Source organism: Dendropsophus ebraccatus, chromosome 2 (assembly GCF_027789765.1).
Source record: "Dendropsophus ebraccatus isolate aDenEbr1 chromosome 2, aDenEbr1.pat, whole genome shotgun sequence".
Taxonomy (NCBI): Eukaryota; Metazoa; Chordata; class Amphibia; order Anura; family Hylidae; genus Dendropsophus; species Dendropsophus ebraccatus.
Genome location: NC_091455.1, coordinates 43,658,559 through 43,666,583, shown reverse-complemented (window position 1 = coordinate 43,666,583; position 8,025 = coordinate 43,658,559).

The window sequence follows — 8,025 nt, the reverse complement described above, 5'->3', positions numbered from 1 at the left end:
GCCTGCACAAACATGGCGAGGACCCCAGCGCTGCAAGGCTACACTGCTAACCAGTAAGCCATAATGCTGCTCACATACACATGAACACACCTTCACACAGAAATCAGGAACAGGTGAAGCAAGCTAAAATAGATGCAGGTGAAACAGAATAGGTGGAGGAAGAAATAAATAGAGACATATTGTGCACACACCCTAGGGGGAAGAGGAAGTACTGCAAGGGCAGCAGGACACCAGCAGCAGAGACCAGGATGCCAATGGATTAATGTAATACTATAGTGTTACAATGATTCCTAACCGCAATCAAGGAGGGTCTCACAGAACATATGGGGAGTAAAAATAAATAAATATGTTTTTACAAATATAAAACAAATCCCCCACTCATTAATAATTCAAATCACCCCCTTTTCCCATTTTTAAACCCTAGAGGACCTAGGGCGTGCCTGTCCCCAGATGACCCTGAGGGTACAGGTACATCATGTGTTATGAAGCGTGCTCCGGAGCTGAGCACGCTTCATAGCAGGTGGGGGCTGGCTGCAATCAGTAGCCGGGCCCTCAGCGTTAATGGCAGACTGCCGCAATCGCACTGCAACCTGTCATTAACCCCTTAAACGCCTGCTGCGCAATTGCGGTGTTTAAGTGTAAGTGACAAGGGCAGTCCCTTATCACTGTATCGGACTGCCGGAGGTCTCTTACCTTCCTCCGTGCAGTCTGATCGGCGATCTGCTCATGGAGTCTGTCACAGGCAGGAAGATTTTTTGTAACATTTTTTTATCAGTAAAAAAAAAAAATTATAAAAAGAAAAATATTTTTAAAACATTATACTAAAAACTAAAGATTGTGGTGCAAAAAAATCACGCCCCAACCAGCCCTGTAAGTGATAAAATTAAAGCAATTCATCTCTTAGAAGGGGCGGAGGAAAAAACAAAAATACAAAAATTAAACCTAGAGCACAGTATAAAGCTCCTGTGCAGTTCACAGCGCATATAGGCTACGTATAGACGTATAGACTACCTGCCGCGCCTCTCCCTGCCTATGGCATGCCATAGACAACAGGGTAGCCTCAAATTTCTGACACACATCATACTAGCTGACATAGAGGCAGATAAGCCCGATTCACTTATTCTGGAATATTTGAACATTCCCATTGCACATTCCCATTGAAAACTCAGTATGAACCCAGTCTTAGGCTATGTTCCCACACTGATGAAATGACCGCCATTTTTATTGGACAGCCATAATATAATTTTTATTATTTGTCATTATTTTATAACAACAGTCACTACTTGTCGTTAAATGACTGCCATTCAATAAAAACGGCCGGTATATTGACGACGAGTGAACATAGCCATAACGTAAATAGCTGTATGTTGTTTTAGGTTGATTGTGAATGGGTGATTTTGAAAAATATGATTCATAAGTCATGTTAGTGAGTCTTATACTGAACCAAGCCCACTTTACTGAGTAGAGATGAGTGAAGCAGACTTTCATTAAAACAAAACTATAGCAGCTACAATACTGGGACTATTACAGAAAGGCGAATTTGTTAAAGCCTGTTGTTGTAAAAGTGTCAAAAATCTGAAAATCGCAATTTTAAAAAAATGTTAATCAGCCCGTCAATCATCCAATTTCCGTCATTCCTTTCCTCTCTGTCCCTATATCACTCTGTTAGTCCTTCCCTGCTCTGCTGTAACTGCCTGCTGCCATCCTGCAGCCGACCGGTCACCTCTGTTACTGAACTGCCTTATATAGAGGGGGAGGTGCTGACATCACAGAGGGGCCTGCAGCTGATTGGACTGATGCTAGGGATTATGGTTAATCCCTTTCTCCTGCCCAGTGATGCTCCAGACAGCATGTGCGGCCGCCATTTTTGTTTGTATGTTGTTTTTTTTTTGTTTTTTTTTGCGAGTTTCCTTAACAGAACGGCAGGAATTTGCTTTGCTCATCTCTAGTACTGAGTACTTAGACAATCTGGCCTAGGCAGCAGCCTCCAACTGGGTGACATTCCCTTTGTTGATTAAGTGCAGTGCCCATCAGGGGTAGAATATTTCAAACTCCAAGTCAGAAACAAGCCAGGATAAGCCATTAGCGAAGACCAATAAACACACAAGGAGTCAAAACTAAGAGAGCAACATCAAGAACCAAATCAGAGCCAAAGACAAAACTAATAAACAAGCCAAGGTCATACACATACCATTGTGTGGTACAGAGTCAAAATTCTGAGAAATAGCCAGATGAACAGCCAAAAGCCCGGAGCACAGAACATGTGAAAGAGACAAAGACGCCCTGCAGCGGGTGAAGCAGACTGCACAGTAGCGTGGGCAGGTAAGTTGATTGCCATTGCTGTGACCCAGGGTTCTTGATAGTAACAGCAGTGGACTAGCTGGTGTGTTGGTTGGGCACTTGTCACAGTGGCCAGTAAGGATGATACCCACCCATGGACACTCTGGCACTGGCTTTGTTAGGGTAGCACAATACGTGTGGGTGCAGGTGCGGAGGTAGTGAAGTAGGAGGTAGGTGTTACTGAAGACTTGGTTTAGGGGATATCTTAGGGCCTTGTCTAATAGTACAGTATTCTGCCGGGATAGTTTTAGAGTGTTACTTGGTGTAGAAGAAGAATCTCATACTCACTGTTATGAGGAAAGGTCATAGACTGCCTTATGCCAAACAAGTCCAGCGAGTGTCAGGTTTGGTAGCAGTCCAAGGGTTGCACAACTGAGGAAGCTAACTTCTTAAGGTTTCTCGAGTGGTTTAAGCAGTTTTCCATTTAGTACTTCAGTTTATGTTTTTTGCTCCATTGTGGATCAATTGCTTCTTGGTGGATTATCCTGACTGTAGAATAATCCCAGGCATAGGCAAGGTGCACTGAGGTGACAGTTACCCCACCTTTGGGTTTATCACTGCATTACTCTTCTCTCGCAGGCTCACAACATAAAAAACAACTTCTGTCTCTCTCCAACTCTAACTAACAGATTAAAAGCACTGGGCCCTGACCTGGCCCAGGCCTGGCTGTAAACTGAGGCAGCAACTCTTTCTCCGTTTCTCTCCCACACTGCAGAAAACTAAAGAGAATACCCCTCCCACCAGGAACTAACTAGTTTATATAGGGGTGACCAGGACTAACTTCCTATTTGTAGGGAAAGTACTGGAAGCAGTGAGGTGTAAGAGTGTGATAGGTGCAGGAGTGTGAGGCACCTGAACCTGTGATTGGACAGAACAGCAAACAGTGAAAAGGCAAGTTAACCCTTTTTACTAATTTTTGTAATATAAGAATAAAAATAAAATCAGATTCACCATAGGGAAGTAATAGGGAAGCCCTAGCATTGTATAATAAATGCTAATTAGAATAAAATAAATAGGAATAATGCACTTGTCTAAGGCATACAGTATAAAGGATGACTGTAAATGTTACTTTTGCTGTTGTATTTGATCAATAAACCACAACAAGCAACAAAGGCCCTGGTCATGTGTCCATCATAGTGTATTTTATTTTCAAAGGTTTAGTCTCCAGATTACTATCTATATAAAAATAGATGTGATGTTGTTTTTTAGAGGTTAAGTTTCACTGCATCCTGCATGCGGAAGGACCACTGCCAGCCTTGGAAACAGTGACAATACATGTTTTTCTCTAAAGTAGACCCCCTGCATCTTCTAGAAACAAACAAAAAATCCTTATGCTTCCTTTGCATGCGTACAGGAGACCTTAAAAGAACTGAGTGTAAAAAAAAAAAAAAATCTGAAAATTGTCCCTACATGTGAGAAAAATAAAATGTTTCTTCGTGCCAGCCTTCCAATCCTGGTCTCATACTTCAGTTGTTAGTAGAAAAAGAAATCATAAAATAGAACTGCTCAGCATGCTGCTACTATGCATGGGTAATATTCTGTTTGTTTGTTTTGTTTTGTTTTTTGCTTGGTGCAATAGTGCACCCTTGTGGTAGTATGGTGTAATAACATCTCATGGAAGAAAAACAGCCTGTGTTTTATAACAAACGAAGCATACTGTCTGGCATCTTAAAGCCAGAAAACATGACAATGAATATTTTTTAGAATTGTTTTAAAATCAATAATGAATATTTAAAAAAAAAGAAAAACTATTCCCTTATTACTTGCCATATATGAAATTCTCATGTATTAAAATATGTTAATCTATGATTTAAAAAAAAAATTTATTACATGCATTTAACATCATTTTAATAAATTTTACCATCACCAGGTAATTTAAAAAAAAAAAAAAAAGTTTTTGAAATTGAACACATTTGGAAGTAAATAGATACCTGCCATTTTGGTACAAATGTCTATGTCTGTAATCATCTGAAAGTGGCTTCCAGAAATCCAGGTGTTTGCCACTAAATCATCCCCATTCAGATTAGATACAACTGGCTTTCAGTCAGAGAAGTATCTGCTGCATGTGAATTCATCCTAAGTGCTTCCACTCGCAGTTTGTGGTTCTTTAAAAAAAAAGTGAACACAAAATTAGGCAAAAACATCCGGATAACATTTGAAATCGGTTAAAAAAAAATACCTTTTCCATATAGATCACATCTACTCTTGTACCTGCTTAAAATCAGCAAATGAACCAGCAGTTTGACAAGTTATTATATCACCCTATACAAAGAAGAGTCTAAAATATATGGAAGAAACTATTGAGCAGCTCACTGGATTCTAAGGTGTTAAGCAGCTCGTAGAACATTGACCGAATTTCCGAGACCAAATTGAAGACTGTGGTGATAAAAATATGTTGCTATAATAATGTGCAAACATTTACTTATAATAAATTCAAATATAAAAACAGGAATAAGAAATGTGTGTGTATATATATATATATATATATATATATAGAGAGAGAGAGAGAGAGAGAGAGAGAGAGAGAGAGAGAAAATAAACCACAAAGTTCCCTTGCTTTTTATAATCCCATAAAATGTGGAAAACTATCTAATGGAAAACTGTATAATATTTATTCCCATAGTGGACAATTCAGTGTCTCTCCCTTCAGACTACTGTGTTTTTCACTGGGAATATACATACATATAGCTGTGGTTTATTTCATCATACGTGTTTTACCTTCAATGAATATTTAATTCAATTAACACTTTGCAAATATTGAAAATTTCCACACAAAAAAAATTTAAACAATATTTATACAATAAGCATGACTATTTAATATTTATTTAATAAATAAAATAAAAAAAAATATTTTACTTTTTTTTATTTAAAGATTTTAGGTATTTTTCTATAAATTCTCATCAATTACAGTTTACTAATAAAGGCCTAGGGCATAAACATTTTTTTATTTTTTTAATTTGCAAAAATTAATATAGCTTGGTATCATTTTTGCATACAATTAAAAACAAAATGGACGAATACTTACCTAAGACTATGCATTAATAATATATTTGTATTAATTATGCGTTCATCTATTATTAATCACATTTTTCTGATCAATACAAACAATATAGGACAGGTTTATGCAATTTTTAACAATAAATACAATTCATGACTTTAATTATGTGTAATTATACATAGGCAAATTATAATTTTTAAAAGGAAAATGTTCAACTTAAAATTATTTTTCAAACGAGAGGACAATTTTAATGCATATTGCGGTTATTAATTCCAAAACAGTGTAATTACCCTAACATTTAATATACAATAAGATGGATGTTCTAATCTTACAAACCATTGTAATTACAGACAACTAATAATTACAGATAATTTTTAAACTTTAATTGTAAATAATTAATCTTTACTAATTGTGAATGAAAACATTTAGAAAATAAATAAATAAAATAATTGAAAAATGTATGAGAAGTTTTGAAATGAACAGGAATCACTGCCTGAACCCAAATGAATTACGTATCCAGTACCTGGTTTTTTTTTTTTTTTTAAAGGGACAGGCCCTATAATTGTTATATCTTGTTAGTATCAGCATTTGTCTGTTTTTGATTTATGTACTTTTGTGAAAGATGACAGATAAGGAAGAAAAATTGACATATTATAAGCTAATAAAAATAAATAACGCCCGCGTCTGCCCTGGAGCGGCTTGCATTGGTAAGCAAAATCAATGCATTAATCAAGGATGTTTTGGAGTAAAATCTACTTAATGATGCAATGAGAAAAGCAACATTAAAGAATACACCATACGTTGTTTTCTATTAGCGCTTTATGGTAAAGCTGCTGAACCAATTTGAATGATAGTTTTAGAAAGCAACTCTCACATGTTTGTAGGCATTAAAATTTCATGGCTACTTTGAAAAATTGCCTTCAAATATATATCTTTTATCGTTCCATATTCAAGAAATTTTACTGATAATAGAGTAAAACGGGAAACCAGTTCATGTATTAAGTAGGGTTGGATTTGTCGTAAGCGTGCTGAAAAGTTCACCTTTCTTTACTGCTCCTTATTCATTGTTAAAGGGAACTTTACAATAACTTTTATATTTCCTGACTCATTCCTGTTCCACGACTCCAGATACATTTGTCACTAAAAGGAGGCACCTATCAATTAGGGCCTGAGGGTGGGTAGAAACTAGGGATGGTCCGAACCTGGTTCGGGTCGGGTTCGTACGAACCCGAACCCGCTGAAATGATTCCCGCTGTCTGCCCTCGGCATTCGATTCCCGCTGTCTGCCCGCTCCGTGCAGCTGGTGGATACAGCGGAAGGACCGCCTGGAAAACTGGGATACAGCCATAACCATAGGCTGTATCCCAGTTTTCCAGGCGGTCTTCCTGCTGTATCCACCAGCTGCACGGAGCGGGCAGACAGCGGGAATCGAATGCCGATCGTTCGGGTTCATACGAACCCGAACCTCGGCAGATTCAGACCATCCCTAGTAGAAACTATTGGGGTCTGTCTTGATGACTCATGGTTCAGGAAACATTACAGTGATGATAGGTTCCCTTTTAATGGATTCCCTTCTAAAGATCCTTCCATATGCCCTATGTAACCACTCAATCAGAATCTGTAGTATAGAAAAAGAACATAGTGGCAAAATAACAAAGACCTTCTCCTTCTCTGCATGGTGTTATTTGCCCTCCAAACCCACCCCAACCAAAGAAATGAAGCCTAGCCAGTGCTTACCACCTTTCTTCTTTCTTTCTCAGGCAATAAAGGCAAAGCACAAGCATTTTCATATAGACCTGCTACCTTTGGTTACGTTGTGGGTCCATTCAAAGACCATGCATGCTTATGAGATTATATATTTGCAAAAGTTTTGTGCCCTCATTTGTCACTCCACCTCCCTCGGAAGTCTATAGACAGGTCTATAGACTTGTTGTGCAACCCAAAAAACATGACTCAAATAGAAGGGCCCTTGTGCAATCTGAAAAATCCTTAATATACAACAGATGATCAGTACTACAGTCTGGTGGTGCTTGCTTTATACAGACATTTAAAAATGGTCATTAACTAGTTGAGGAAAATGAAAGCCACGCTCACCAATCTTGATGTTCGTGAAGACTCTTTATTTTAAAAGCGTGGACGTGATCAGGGTAGACGCCAGCCAGCTACAGGTAACAGGCTGTTTCACACAAGCGTGCACTTTTACGGACCTGTTCTATTTAAGAATTAAAAAGATCAATTGATATGTTAACAATGTTTAAAGTAAACAAAAGATCAGAAAGTGGAATAAATGGAAACACAAATATAGTAATTTAGCTAATCTTGGCCTCTGTAGTGTAAGGGCCCTATTACACCAACAGATTATCTGAGAGATTTTTTGAGGCCAAAGCCAGGAATGGATTTGAAAAGAGGAAAAAATTCAGTCTTTCCTTTATTACCTGTTCTCTGTTCATAGTCCATTCCTGGCTTTGGCTCAAAAAAATCTGTCAGATAATCTGTTGGTGTAATAGGGCACTAACTTTCATCTCTTAAAAACAACAAGCCTTCTATTGGCTTCCATATACAGTACTGTATACAAGTTCAGGGGAATACATAAAAATTGTTTTGGAAAAAAAAAGTCTCTTTTTCCTAGAGCATCCAATCAGAGTTTGATATACTGGTATATTGCATAATTTAGTTCACTTCTAACT